The sequence below is a fragment of the Solanum stenotomum genome, chromosome 11 (genome assembly GCF_019186545.1).
Source record: "Solanum stenotomum isolate F172 chromosome 11, ASM1918654v1, whole genome shotgun sequence".
Taxonomy (NCBI): Eukaryota; Viridiplantae; Streptophyta; class Magnoliopsida; order Solanales; family Solanaceae; genus Solanum; species Solanum stenotomum.
In genome coordinates this window covers 40,368,417-40,384,070 of record NC_064292.1, presented here as the reverse complement: position 1 = coordinate 40,384,070, position 15,654 = coordinate 40,368,417, and the positions used below count along the sequence as shown (strand labels likewise).

At 29.9% G+C, this 15,654-nt stretch overlaps 1 long non-coding RNA gene across 1 annotated transcript; it reads right to left on the bottom strand.

Annotated features, from left to right (window-relative positions):
- Nucleotides 1-3,621: 3,621 nt before the first annotated feature.
- On the bottom strand, nt 3,622-4,332 carry LOC125844629 (uncharacterized). The gene is made up of 2 exons (XR_007444164.1): nt 4,067-4,332; nt 3,622-3,892 (listed from the first exon to the last, which is right to left on the bottom strand). It is a non-coding gene; the product is annotated as an uncharacterized LOC125844629 (long non-coding RNA).
- Nucleotides 4,333-15,654: the final 11,322 nt, after the last annotated feature.

Genomic DNA, 15,654 nt, shown 5'->3' with positions numbered 1-15,654 from the left:
AGATGAGGTGAGATAGAATTTATTTTTTAAAAATAATATATATTTTTTTTGGAAAGGAGAGGGTGGATTTGGGGGTGGGGAGGGTGAAGTATGAACATTTAAAAAATATTTTATAAAGGAAATTTTAAAAAATAAAAGGACGGGGGACTGTGGGGGGGGGGGGGGAGTGGTAGGGTGAGGTGATTTTTTTTTTAAAAAAAAACTTTATTTTGTTAAAAAGTAAATATTTTTTGGCGATTGTAATAATTTAATCTAGAACTTTTAACTAATATTTTTGTGTTAAATATATACATATGTTTTTTGGAAAATATTGTTACTTGCCGCAAGACCTTTTTTAAAATGAAATTTTTATTTCTATTATATTATGTATGCAAGTAGAAAAAATATATTCCTAAAAATATATGTACATATCTAACACAAAATGAGAATATATATATATATATATATATAATTAAAAAAATTAGGTGCGGAGGGTCAGATGGGGTGAGATAGAATTTTTTTATAAAAAAAGTATATATTTTTTTTGTAAAGGAGTGGGTGGGTTGGGGGGAGGGAGGGGGGGGGTGAAGTATGAACATTTAAAAAATATTTTATTAACGAAATTTAGAAAAATAGAAGGACGGGGAATAGTTGGGGGGAGGGGGGAGTGTGGAGTGGGGTGATATTTTGAAAAAAAAATAATTTCTTTCTTATTTTGGTGATTGTAATACTTTAATCTATAACTTTTTTACTAATATTAATAATTTGTTTAATTTTTGTCAAGATGGATATTTTGTCTATGTGGAATGTCATATTTTAAGTTTTTCAAATAAATAAAAGAGAGTGTTACACACATCATTGAGATATAAGTGATAGTTTAAGTATGAAACTCAGACCCCCAATAGTTTAGGTATAAAAAATCATAAAAAGGGTATAGTTTAGGTATCTTTTTAACAGTTATCTCATTAGTAAATTCAATATATATATATATAGTTTGAGAATTGAAAATGGGGTGACGATATATATATTACATAGTTTGAGAACCGAAAATGGTGCGACGAAGATGATGGTTGGAATATGGGGTGGGGTTGCTTTCTTTTGTTTATCGAGAAATTTATTTTAAATATGTTTTAGTTATTTTAGTGCAAATTGTCAATAAAATAACAAAGGGTACAAGTTTTTTAAAAATTAATAAAAACAAAATATTATTTGGGTTTAATAGACAACTTACAAGTAGGTCAATTATATATCTTATATGCATAGATAAATTTAAACTCTCAACACGATAAAGACGACGAGTTCACCATTACTTTTTAAGACAAGAATGACTAAATGAGATATTGATTTGGCCTTTATAATGGTGATGTAACAATTTAGGTTTTAAAGCAATATTTAAAAGGCAAAACTTTACATTTTTTCTAATTTCTTTTCTACATACAACTATCAAAGTCATTATCAAATGATTCATTTTCATATATTACATTTTTATTATAAATTTTGGATTATTTTTCTGAATAAGTCATTAACTCCTACAATAATTCAAAAGAAAATAACTTTAGTATCTTTTATTCATAATTTTATAATATGAAAACAAAAAATAATAAAAATATTTGGAACTTTCTATTTTGAAAAGGCTTAAAACAACTGCTTTAATAGCTTTGTTACAATTACAAAGAAAAGTTTGGTTATTAGACTTCTTTGAAGTAACAAAAAACGAAAGAAAAAAAGAGTGGGTGAAAAGAAAGGAAGAAATAAATTTAGCACAAATTATTTAGGTGAAAGAAACACTAATGGGTCATACAGTTATTAGTGAATCATATTCTTAAGTAGACGCCTTATACATTGACAAAAAGATGGGGTCCTACAAATTCATTGTCTTTTGGAAGGTTCGCGATTCGGATAAAAATCAATCCAAATTGAAAAATCAAATCAAATTATTTATTTTTTGGTTTGAGTTTGATTTTAGATTTTAAAAATAAATAGTATTTAGTTTTGTTAAAAAAAATCGAAGAAATAATTGTCCAATAATTATATACATATATTTTATCATTATACATGCATGATATGTTATTTTTATAAACAATTTTAAATATTTTATATATGCTTTCATCAAAATTTATTATAATTTATTTATGAAATAAAAAATTTCAAATACGAAAATATTTATCTTACTGGTTTCATGTATATGAATGTCTGATAATTTTGGCGGGACTAGGAATGTCACCGTTTCTTCCTTCTAGGCCAAAATGGTGAATTTAGAAGTTTTATACACTTGTAAATTTGGTAATTAAATTTTCGATAATGTTAGTCGTTCTAACTATTTTTTATGTTTTGAATGAACTATTATTTTTTTCCATCTTTTGAATGAATTTTTTAAATTTCTTTTGTGTATGGTTAAAAACTAATAACCGAATCATACCAAACTAAAACCGATAAATATAAAGCATGTTTGGTTCAATTTTTTTTTTGATAATTAAAACATCAGTTAAATTGATTTTGATCAATAACCGATTAAATAAGAGTGGGCACCACAAAATTTAAAGGGGTAAATAACTTTTAAAAATAATTGTACGTAGTAAAATAGGTATATTTCCTAATATTTTCAACTATTATCATTGTTTTCATATTCGTAGGACCATATGTTCCCAAATATTTCTTTCACCTTGGTAAATTTGGTTCTTTTTTTTAAAAAAAAAACTCAAATTTTGATCATGTAAATAATTTAATAACAACTTTAAGGAGAGATAGAGGTCAATTATTGAAGTATTGAGGTGAAATTTATTTCTCCCTTTCTTTTATACTCAAATTTAGTACGTATAGGATTTTTGTTTACATATTAACATTAGTGTATCTTTTCTAATATTTTAAAAGTATTTATTCATGTGATATTTGTCAGGATCATATTTTTGTGGATATGGTGTTCTTTGACAGTGTACAAGACGTCAATTTCAAAGCTAAATAAAACACGTGTTGTCAAATAATTAATTTACTTCTCTAATTTCTTTTTTATTGTAAATACATTCATCAAAGTCATTATCAAATCATACGGATTTACAACATCCTTTCCGTATTAACTCTAACAAATTTTCCTATAATAACGAAATCATAAAACCATAATAATTCTCTAATCGTAAAATTCATCTTCTTCGCATTATCTTTTTATGATTAATGATCTTAGATTTACGATTAATGATTTTGTTGACATGTATCTTAATGTTGTTATCATTGTATCTCAGAAAATATATAATGTATATCTTCTTTATAGTAATGAAATTAGATGTAAGAGTAATGACGTTTTTATCATGTATCTTAATTTTATAGCATGTGTCTCAAACAAATAATGTATATCCGTATTGTTACACTTGATGTGTATATGGGTGTAATGGTGTATATGTTCTGTTAAGTAAAGCATGACGTAATTCTTTCATTTTGATTAGGGTGTTCCTATACTTAATTAGATCTATTCTTGACTTGAATGTTGGCGGATGAAGAGTACTCAGATCCTGCAATAACAAATTCATGAATGAAAACAAACAAATAAAAGATGTTTGATTTGGTATATTATTGTTCCCTTTAACAAATAATGTATGGAAGATCAAGAAGCTGGAAATAGAGAGAGAAGTATATAAAATGGGAAATATATACTCATAATTAAAACTAGAACAAACTATTGTTCCATTTATTATTAAAATAAAAACATACTTAAGTAGCACACAAGCCGTGGTAAAGGTCCACAACCATGTTACATATTACATAGCACATGTTACACATCAATGTGCTTTAATTTAATACAAAGATTAAGAAATAGAAACATTGCCTTTCTGGAGATCATTTTCTCCTTCACTTAGCCATTCAGATTCTCCATCACAAATATAAGTTCCATCGTTACTGAAATATTTACATCCTTTTTTACCTGCAGAACAGTTGGTGGATAGTCCATTAACAATTTTAGTTTGTACATATGCGCAAAATCCAATGTCAATTCGAGGGTCACATTCTTTTGTGCAAGCCTTCTTGCCATCCCGTTCAGATCCTCCATCACAAATAAAAGTTCCATCCTTATTGAAATATTTACATCCTATTTTACCCGAACAACAATTGACGCATAGAGGTCCACCAACTTTTTTGGTTCCTAAATATGGGCAAATCCCATAGTCAATTCGACGGTCACTTTCTTTAGTCCAAGCTTTGGCGTCTGCATGTTCGAAATCGCTTGCAAGAAGAATCATTCCTGTTTGTACAACATATATAGACAAGTTAATTATCTAGCAACAATGGATTCGATAAAATAGCAGCCAAAGAAATATATCTTAAAATGTTAGCTGGATTGTAGAAGTGATTAAGTGAAAAGAAAGAAGAGAGCAACTTTGTGAATAGCCATATTCTCAATATCTCAAGCGTTACTTTGATTTGTTTTTTTTTTTTTGAGTAAGGATGGTGTATCCTCTCCACCTACTTATAGCACATGAGAGAGAGCTAATAGTACAAACACCTGAAAATGAATGACTATGTTACCTTCAAATAATGCACTCACGTTAATTAGATACGTACGTGACATTCTCTTGTTGGTTCCCCATAAAAAAAGGATAAGATATTGCTCAATGTCTTTTCTGAAATTGTGTACAAATATTTTAATTTATTGAGATATTTTAATGGTGATTTATTGATATTAATGGAGAAATAGAATTTATGGTGGATGTAAACGTTGGTAAAAAAATATAATTAAGAGTTACAAATGTTGGAAACTTTGAAAAAAATTAAATTATAATTTTTAAGAACTTAAAGAGCCTAGTCACGGCTATAGATAATGACGACGGTGAAGAAGAACAAAATTAAGAGTAAAAAGTATTTATAAGACAACTTACACTCCAATAGGAAGACTTCCATGTCCTTGATTTAATTCTCAATTTTAGGATAACTCTCTTTAATTTAAGTAAAGTACACCATTGAAATAACTATCCACACCACTAAAACAATCAGAAGCAATATATCTTCAACATCATTCTGCATGATAATTATTTATTCATTATATTTTTTTATTTGAGATTTGGAGATGTCTATTATATACAAGTTTAATTCAATATGATCTCTTCTTTCGTTGACCTTACTTTTAATCAAAATTACTGAGAGGATACAATTAAATTGTACGATTGTATGAATTTTCTTACATCACAAGAAATATGATCAAATGTTTCTCCCAAAGTATGTATATTAGTTTTGAACTTGAAAAAATGACATACCATTTCTGTAATTTTTGATGAATGAGTTTCTTCACCTTAGTGTTTAAAATATTAAAATAAAAAGGAAAAAATGAAAAAGAAAAAGAAACCGACTAGTGCCATTGACAATAGGCTTTGATAGTGTAAAATAGAGTTACACTGAGAGTATTTTACTTAATCTCTTTATTTTAATATAGATATTTTTTTTGTCTAAAACTAGTTAGTTAATGTAAATTATTTTATCCTAATCTTTCAAAGAGTAGGAGACAAGAAGAAAAAAAAAAAGGAAACCCCCCATTATTATAAGGAGAGAAAAACACAGGTACAAAGCTTAAAAAGGGAAGGAAAAGGCGAAGAAAAAGGAGAAGAAGAAAATACTAATCCTAATTCATTAAATACTCTAACCTAAAATTAATTTCAAATTTCACAAAATTTTCTCTTATATTTTATTTTATTTTAAAAAAATAGTTATGGCCTTGTGAGCCATTTTATATCACGATGTAATAAATAAAGGTCTTAAATAAAAAAGTACAAAAGGAAATTATAAAGATTAAATATGTTAGCCCAAAATTGACCAACCCACTAAATCAAAAAAATGAATAGAGAAAAACTTCTATATATATAGATCACTAGTTCAGTTATTTCTTCTCTATTAGTTAACTCCATTATTAAAAATAAAATAAAATAGAATGACCTGAGATACTTCTATACTTGGCTTCATTTGTTAGTTGAATCCTCTTATTTATTACTTTGTCAACTGAATCCTTAAATTCATTAGAACACAATATTTTAAACCTCTTTGATCAGTAACCGAACTTATGTTACAGTAATATTGATGGATTGGAAAAGTATGTGATTACATGAGTGTAAAGCAAGTAAAAATAATAATTTATATTTAAAAAAACAATATTTTTTAAAAGGGAAAGTTCTTCAACCATCCCTCACCCCCCCCCCNCCCCCCCCCCCCCCCCCCCCCCCCCAACCCCAACTTACTTCTTCTCCACCAGCCCTCTCTCCTCCACCCCAGCCCCCAACTTTCTTTCTTTCTCTGGTCCTCTCTTTTCTTCATCATTGAAATAACATACCCACACTTCTCCTTCTCTTCTTCTTCTCCAGACTATACTTCTCTTTTGAGGCAAATCAGTTACTCCAACCCCTTCGTTTTGCCCCGACCCCACAATCACTCCATCTAAATTTTTTGTTTTTTGGGTTTTAAAAGAATTAAGATAATTATTTGTGTTGGTTGTTTCAAAGCGGAGATGTGGATATGAGTTAATGTGAAGGGTGATGGTGAGTGTTGAAAATTTTAAAACTCCATTAATAAGCTTCAAAAATCTTGAAGAATAACAAATGAGTCTTGTGAATCTGTACAATTAATTAAAAATTGTGATTGGGGTTCATTGGGTTTGGGTTGTGAACTTGTGGTTGAACTTACAAGTTAAATGGCTAAGAATTCAACATATTTGGTGCTCAATTTGTGATCAAATATGAAGAATATAGCTATTTGAAATTTTCCAGAAATTGCAAAATTGGTCTATTTGATTTTTTAGATTTTTCCACAAATATATCCTAAATTATCATAAATGGTATGCAAATACCATCCATCATATTTTTGGGACATTTGTGTCTCTACCGTCAAAAAACTAGAACATATATGTCTTTTACTCTAACTGAAGACTAAATAGGGACACGTGGCGCAATCTTATTCGTCGATTCAATATTTAATAAATGTCGAGTTGATGGATAAGATTATAAAATGTGTATGTCCGTTTGTATAAAAAGTATATATGCTCTAGTTTTTGGACAGTAGGAGCACCAATGTCCCAAAAGTATAACAAAGGGTATCTGCATACCATTTACGATAGTTCGAAAGCGGAGATATGGATATGAGTTAATGTGAAGGGTGATGATGAGTGTTAAAAATTTTAAAACTTCATTAACAAGCTTCAAAAAGCTTGAAGAATAATAACAAATGAGTCTTGTGAATTTGTAAAATTAATTAAAAATTGTGATTGGGGTTCATTGGGTTTGGGTTGTGAACTTGTGGTTGAACTTACAAGTTAAATGGCAAAGAATTCTATATATTTGGTATGAATTTGGTGTTCAATTTGTAACAAAATATGAAGAACATGGCTGTTTGAAAATTTCCAGAAATTGCAAAATTGGTCTATTTGATTTTTTAGATTTTTCCACAAATATACCTTCCAACAATAGTAAATGGTATCCAGATACCCTCCATCATATTTTTGGGACATTTGTGTTCCTGGTGTCTAAAAACTAGAACATATATGCCCTTCACTCTAACGGAAGACTAAATAGGAACACGTGGCGCAATCTTATCCATCAATCTAATATTTAATAAATGTCGAGTCGATATGGCCCAGTGGTTTGATCTTGGGACTTCCATGTTGGAGGTCTCAAGTTCGAAACCCCTTGCCAGCGAAAGCAAGGGGTTTGCCTTCTGGGTCGAGCTCGTCGCACCAGACTTGCCTAGTGCGGGTTACCTCTCCTATGTGGTTTGCGAGCTATTGCATAGGAGCGGGAGTTTTACCCTGTGCGCACCCAAAGGGTAGCGGCTGCGGGTTTCCCTTGTCATAAAAAAAAAAAATACATTAGTGACAATTTTTTTTTGTCCTAAATGAGTAAAATTTTGGACACGAAATTTTTTTGTAACAAAAAATATATTGAAACATTACTGACAAATTATTTTTGTCCTAAAATTAGTTAAATTTTGGATACAATTTTTTTTGTCGCAAAAGTATATTGAAACATTAGTGACAAATTATTTTTTTCCTAAAATTAATTAAATTTTGGACACAAAATTTTTTTGTCACGGAATATAGATTGATACATTAGTGACAAACCATTTTTTGTCCTAAAATTAGTTAGATTTTTTATACGAAAAACTTTGTCGCAAAATATAAATTGATATATTTTAAGGAATAACCTTATCATTCCTTCTATAAAATAAAATAAAATCCAAATTGAGGAACAAAAAAACCTACGAAAAATTTATGGAATGAATGTCAAGATAAAATATTGATTTTGTGTTTGAAGAAAAAAAATTAATGACCGTACATTTTATTTTCTACCTCTTTTATAGATTTTGATAATATTCTACTGCTATATTTTTAAAAGTGAAAACTTATGTTAGATGCTTGTAATAACAACACTTATTTAGTATAGATATGTTTCCCCCTGCATTTTTTGCACGTATGACTACTAAGAACAAAAATGTCTTGAGCTGATAGTTTGATCCAATAGCCTCTACCGTCAATAATTTGGTTCAAAAATGCTTTTATTGTTACTTAATGGGTCAAAAATATCATTTTTCAAATAAATATATTATTTCTTTTATTTTTAAACACATTATTTTTCTAATTGTGATTTTTTTTATTAGGAAATATTAATCTACTACAATTTCTAATTTTTTATTATTATTAAGAAGTAATATTTATATTTTGATTGAATACAATTGATTATATATAATACATTTGACAGAGAAGATGAATGTATAGTGTATTCGTTGTATCAAGTTTTATCACAAATACAATTAATACAATTATATTTTATCAATTGTATTAACAAACACAATTAGTATCGACAAAGACAATTATCAAAATATAAATTGGCATAACAGAATTAGAACATATACATATACAGTTGATAAATAATACAAATACGATTAACATGAAATACAATATATTTGATACATCATACAAAATACAATATCATATCACCAGTCTAAATTCATTAACCCATACCTTTCTATTTTAACCCTAAAAGACCCAACTCTAATTCATTCTCCTCTTTGTCACGAGAACAGCGCCGCAGACCCCTTGGTCGTTTTCATTTTCCGGCAAAAATCGCTACCTCCTCCATCTTCGTCCAGCAGGCTCCTGAGAAACCCCGAGCCGCCTGCTCGCCGCTTCTCCTCGAAACCCCGCGCCGCCTGCTCGCCGCCTCTCCTCGAAACCCCAAGTCCCCCTTCTTCCCCTCCTTTCTCTCTTCTCCAGCGAAGATGGAAGCAAGCGAGGACCAAGTGAGCTCCGCATCTCCTTTGCTCCGGCAAGAACAGCCCCGAGTCACCAGCGAGACCCTTCTCCTCTCCTTTGCTTCGGCAAGAGTAGCCAACAGTCGCTGGCAAATTGGACCAACAACATCATCAACCGGAGCGCTGCTCTAACCAGCAAACCCTAGCGCCGTTCCTCACATTTTACAGTGAGGACGGCAAAGACGAGCACCAATAGAGTCTGGTCAACACACGATTTGAGATTTCGAGACGGATCTTAACAGATTCGTGGGTTAGTTTCTTTAATAGTTATCTCATTTCTCAAATGGCCTTTTGCTTTCCGATTAGAAGTCTTATTGCATGTTTAGATTGTTAAAGTCATGTAATTTGTGAATCTCGTCTTAAGCATAAACTGTTGTGATTTATGATAGCCTAAATTTGTTCATTGGCTCTAGCATTTTGCAGTAGCACCACTTAGATTCAATCACAAATAGAGTGACTGATTTTTGAGTGTATTTGAGTAAGATTTGATATGTCAATGGATTGCTTTGCTTAATTTAATTGATCATTCTTTGTGGTTACTTTCGCCTTAATTTATTTGAACCACAAATTGTCCATTTATATTGCTACTTGATTTGAACTGATTTTACTTCTTTCTTTGAATTTATTTGCTTCGCCTAATTCTCTACAGTATTATTATATATTGACCTGTATTAATTTATTTCCTTACCTTAACTGAATTTTGTCAGATGTTGTGTTTCTGGTTATGGTAAATTGCCATAATTTTGATATTTTATTGAAGTGAAAGTTTAAAAGATCAAAGCTGTCATTTATGTTAAACTTTAACCATACTGTTCCTAATTGTAATCTTGAAAACTCTATTGGCACGTCAAGATGATATTTTGAAAGCAGTTTATGAGCTCATCCAGATCAAGGTTAGCCATAGTATACTTTAAACTATAATAATATCATTACAGCTTGTTTAATTAAAACAGAAATAGTTTGTAGCATTTAACACCTAATATATAACTATGTTTCATTTTCATGATACAGTGATCAATGAACCTTATCAAGTTATCCCTTCAGGTACAATAATAACTACATTGCTTTGTTCTCGTTAATTTAATTTAGAACCTCTGCTATTTATTTAGCCTGTTAGAGTAAAGGTTGGACGTAAATCACCAAAAAACGAATTGTCGAACCGAACCTATGTTCTACGCATGAGATATTTCAATTGTGTTTGTTTGCTCTGTTTTCATATTAATTTTCCTCTTCTTGAACATGTAATTTGTTGTTTACTGTTAGTTCAATTCATGTACTGTTAGCTTTCTTGTTCTAGAATAATTGTGTTTCAATTGTGTTCTGTTATCTTTCCCCTTCAAGGAAAAACATAATGTATGTACTCTTGAATCTAATTTACGCAGAAAGTGTATGAGTGATCATATTCCCTCAATTACACATTTAAAATTCAACACAGGTTGTATGAGTGATCTAGTTGTATATGTTTCTTTGATACTTAAATTACCCTATATATGAAATAAAATATTAATTATTTGTTTACACAGGTTGTGTAAGATGGAAATCAGGACCAACTATTAAAGAAGTGCTTTTCCAATGATATTTTGAGAAGCAACCTCAGTTTTATTACTTCGTTTCTTTTTAATGTTTAGTATACTAAGTTACATTTTTCAAGTTGGACCAAATTTTGTTGATGTTAATTTTTCTTTAAGGCGTATGTAATGAGATATCATCTCATGAATGTTATTTTGGTTGTTCCTAATTAATATATGACGGTGTTTTTAAAAGATTTTTTTTATTGTATCTTACTCTTTTAGTATGTTATTAGCTAGTTTTAGTTTGTATAAATTTTCTTTCCATTGAAGTTACGTATATAATTTATATATGATTTGGTAATTTTCAAATTAACAGAAACCTAAATAACTAAATCGAATCGTAAATACTATAGCTACAAATTAAAGTGTCATCAAATCTTTGTTATTAGTGACAAAACATTTTTTCGTTGGTAAAAGTAGTTTTTTAGTGACGATGTGATAATTTTTAGCTACAAAATGGCAAGAAAGTAGCGTTGTCACTAATTTATACTTTAGTGACAAAAAGATAATGCGTATGTGAAAGGTAGTTTTTAGTGACGAAATAATATTTGTTCAATGACGAAATAGATAGATGATTGAAGACAAAACAAATCATCACTGATTCAAATAAATAGTTAGTGACGCCATCATTCACGTCACCATTATAACTTCTTTAGTGACGAAAAAAAGCTATTACCTACAAAAAAAATATAATTCTATGACAATCAAGTTTGTCCTGAATACTATTCATTTGGGGGAGAAAAATAGTTTCGTAGTCAATTCATGTCTAATTTGTGACAAAACACTAATTCGTCTCAATATACATTTAGTGACCCATGCTTTAGGGACGAATGCTTGACTAATTTTTTTTTGTCACAAAATTCCTTTTCTGACGAAATATGAACTTAAAGTGACAAAATATTTCGTCTCAAATAATCAAATTTGTTGTAGTGCCCCTCATTTCATTTTTTTTCTTATTTGGGTATATCTATATGAATATACAATATACATTGACTCAATTCAGTTCCATTTTATTCCGATACTAATATGTTGTACTTTGAAGATCACAACTTAAACAAAATTCAAATTAATTATGCTATCTAATCCTTAAATCATCTATTATATTGAATGTTTCTTTAACTTTCCATAAAATCTAAAACTTCCTTAACAATCATTTAAAGCATCTTCTGGATTAGGGACAACAAAAACTCAAAACTTGAACAAAACTAGGATAATTGGTAAAAAAAAAAAAATTAAATTAAGAAATCTATAAAGACTCACTACGTCTTCGTTGATGTAGTAGAAATCGAAGGTGTCATTCCAGTCGATCGTCAAGTTTTCCTCATTAGCAAAATCACCGATGTTGCTGTGGCAGAGCTCGGTCACCACCACCAGGAAAGCCACCGTAGTCGTCTTTGTGTGCCTGGAATTCCGGTGATAAGTATATTAGGTCTCTTACGGCAGCTGCTATTTTGCGCCATGGCCGTGAGTTGAATCAACAAGAAACCTTCGCTAAGATTTGTTTAAACAAAATTAATTTATTAAGAGAAATTAAAATAATAAATTAGTGTTAATTGATTAATTAAAATGAGTGTGTTTATATTATACCTTAGATAGTTTCTTTTATTGTATTTGAAATGGTCATCAAATTGCAATTTCTCTACTTCATTCGGTTACGTATACAAGTTTCCGCAAATGTTTTTTTTTTGTTGGTTCAATATATACTTTTCAGGATGAAATGAGGGGAAAAAGAGTGAAATTAGGGCTTTAAGTCGTCTATGTGGAGGTGGAGTGTGTTTGGCGTGCACATGTGGAGTCCATGTAACATTTTAGCACACACATGAGTGTTTTTGTTAAACAAAAGGGCAAGTATGGTCCACTAGTTAGACGGGAAGGGCATTTTAGAGCCGAAATATAGTTTAAGGTAATATTTAAACTATTTCGAATAGTTTAAGGGTAGTTTTGACCCTTTTCCATATTCGTCTATGTGGAGGTGAGGTCAGTTTGGCGTGCACATGTGGCATCCATGTGACAGTTAATACACACATGGCTACTTCCGTTAACTATAGAAGGGTAGGTGTTGCCCAATAGTTTGACGGAAAGGGTATTTTTGAGCCGAAACATAGTTCAAGGGTATATTTAAGCTATTTCGAATAGTTTAAGGATAGTTTTGACCCTTTTCCGTTTTTTATTTGATACCCACAAAGATTTAATGTTGTTTCCACAACTAAAAGACATGAACTTATTTTAGCTAGGTTACTCTCATATGGAGAATTTCATGATGGATAAATGCATTGTTCCCACTTTCATAAAATAATTTATTGGGGTTTTTGTTACAAGAACAAATTAAAGATCTAAAATCAAATAAGAAAATATCTAACATCGAACACAACACATACTCCCTCCATCCCATTTTAGGTATGTTTTAAGGAAAAAAAAGAACTTTTGAAACTTCTTATCTGATATAATTCTTAGATATTTATGTGGTTGTAAATCATTTTATCAAGGGTAAAAAAAATAAATTTTAAAGTTAAAATATTTCTAATTATAGTAAGATGACATCTTTTTGGTACAGACTAAAAAGGAAAGAGTGACACATAAAATGAGATTTTTGGTCTGTACTCTGTCGTGGTTGAGCTTTGTTCATTGGTTTGTGATCACCATCAATATTTTTTGGTGGATACTTAAACGCCCGTGAAGTTTATTCTGGAAGGCCTTAAACAACTTCTTTAGTAACTTCTCTCTTCAGTCGGCCTTTGATTTGGTGGCTATGGTGCTGACTGCCTTTAAATTTTTTTGAGTTTGTCTTTGACATAGTTAACAAAAATGATTTACTGTTAGACTCCAAATTTTGAAGTAACAAAAAATAAGAAAAAATGTGTATGAAAACAAAGGAAGAAACAAATTTAGCACATATTATTTAGGTGAGAGAAACATTAATTGGTAACACATTTAGAAGTAGACAGTAGACACTTCATACGCTGACAAAAAGATGAGTCGTACAAATTCTGTCTTTACTATTAACAAATACTCCTCCGTCCTTAATTACTTGTCAATTTTTAAATTGACATACCTATTAAGTAAATAATGATTGACATAATGAGTTTACCATTTTATCCCTATTAATTATGAAATGTATGAATTAAAAACTTAAATTTTTCAAGAAGTTTTACCTTTTTCAAAGTAATTAATTGAGGATATAACAGATAAAGTTTTTTTTTTATCTTTTTTTAATTTATCAAAATATACAAATAATTAGGGACAACTAAAAAAAATGGACAAATAATTATAACAGAGAGTATCACTTATTGGTTTAAATTAATAGTCACATGCAGGCTCTATTACATTTTCCTTTTATGAGTATGACATTTTGGAAGAGTTTTTCTATTTATGTATAGATACTAGGTGCAAAAAAGACCGGGTGAGTCCGAGCCCAATATCTATTAATTTATTTGTTTTAATTTATATGATACAAATAGAATTAAGAGAGTCAATTAAACTTTTAAATATTTTTTATTGTTAATTAATTTTATAATTTTTAATGTAGTTTTTGAATAATATTTGTAGCGCATGTGAAATTTGAGAGTTAATTAGTTTTTTTAATATATTTTAAAAAATATTTTCGGTTGGTAATTATTGTGATCTATGTGTCACATGTGAAATTTTAAATATTTTAAGTCCTTAATTTTATGTAATATACGTTATTTCTAATGTTTCAATTTATGTAGAACATGTAAAATTTCGAGAGTTGATCAACTTTTTCAATATATTTTTAAATACTTGAAGTTGTGATTTACTCAAGGAAATCCAAGGCAAAGAGAGATTTATCAAATTATTCCCGCTCTTATTTTATGGGCCATATGGAAGAAAAGAAATGTTGTGTTACATGGTGGGAATTTCCCGAGGGGGAAGATGTTTCTGGACATGAACTCTAGCATTTGCAATTTTGTTTGATTGAGGTTCAACTAGGACTTGAGCACTTCTCACACTTGGCCTCAAATAGTTTCTTGGGTAGAAAATTACAGGCCAAGTTATCATCACATGGTGGTTAGATGGTTCCCCCACCTTTAGGTTGGTTGAAATGTAATACTGACGGGGACTCTAGGGAAATTCTGGTCCTAGTGCTGCTGCTTTATGTATTAGGGATCACTATGGTAACCTGGGAGAGTTGGCAAAATAGCCACTCTCCAAACTTAATTGAGCATTTAGACACAAGTCTTCAAAAATTTAAACTTTAGACACTTAATATGACATCACTCAATATTCTTTCAAAACATACAACACCTTACTCTCAAGTTTTTAATACTACACTTTGGTCCCCACTCATCCAACAAACGTGGAATTGTTTTTTTTTTTTTTCATTTATTAAAAACAATTCCACTAGAGAAAAACTCTCCAAGAAGAAACCAAAATGCTCCTGTTTTTGTAGCTGATTTAGCCGATTCCGGTGACTTTTCCGACGATATTATAGCTTTAACGGGAGAAATCATCATCATTCTAGTCATTGCTTCAATTTTTATACCATTTTCTTTCACATAGCTTCAAAGAAAAAATTTCCTGCCATTTTAGAAGCTTGAAAAAATCTTCCAAAATCATTTCATAACTCGTTTTTAGATAAACTTTAGTAGTTTAGAAGAACTATAGATACATGTTCTCCATTTCAGGAGCTTGATCTGAACCCAGGGTGTGTTTGGTATGAAGGAAAATGTTTTCCATGGAAAATGTTTTCCTAGAAAATGTTTTCCTGGAAAACAAGTTGATTTTTGACTTATTTTCTCATGTTTGGTTGGTGAGTAGAAAATATTTTCCTGAAAAGATTTTTAGTGTTTGATTTATGAATGATTTTTTTTTT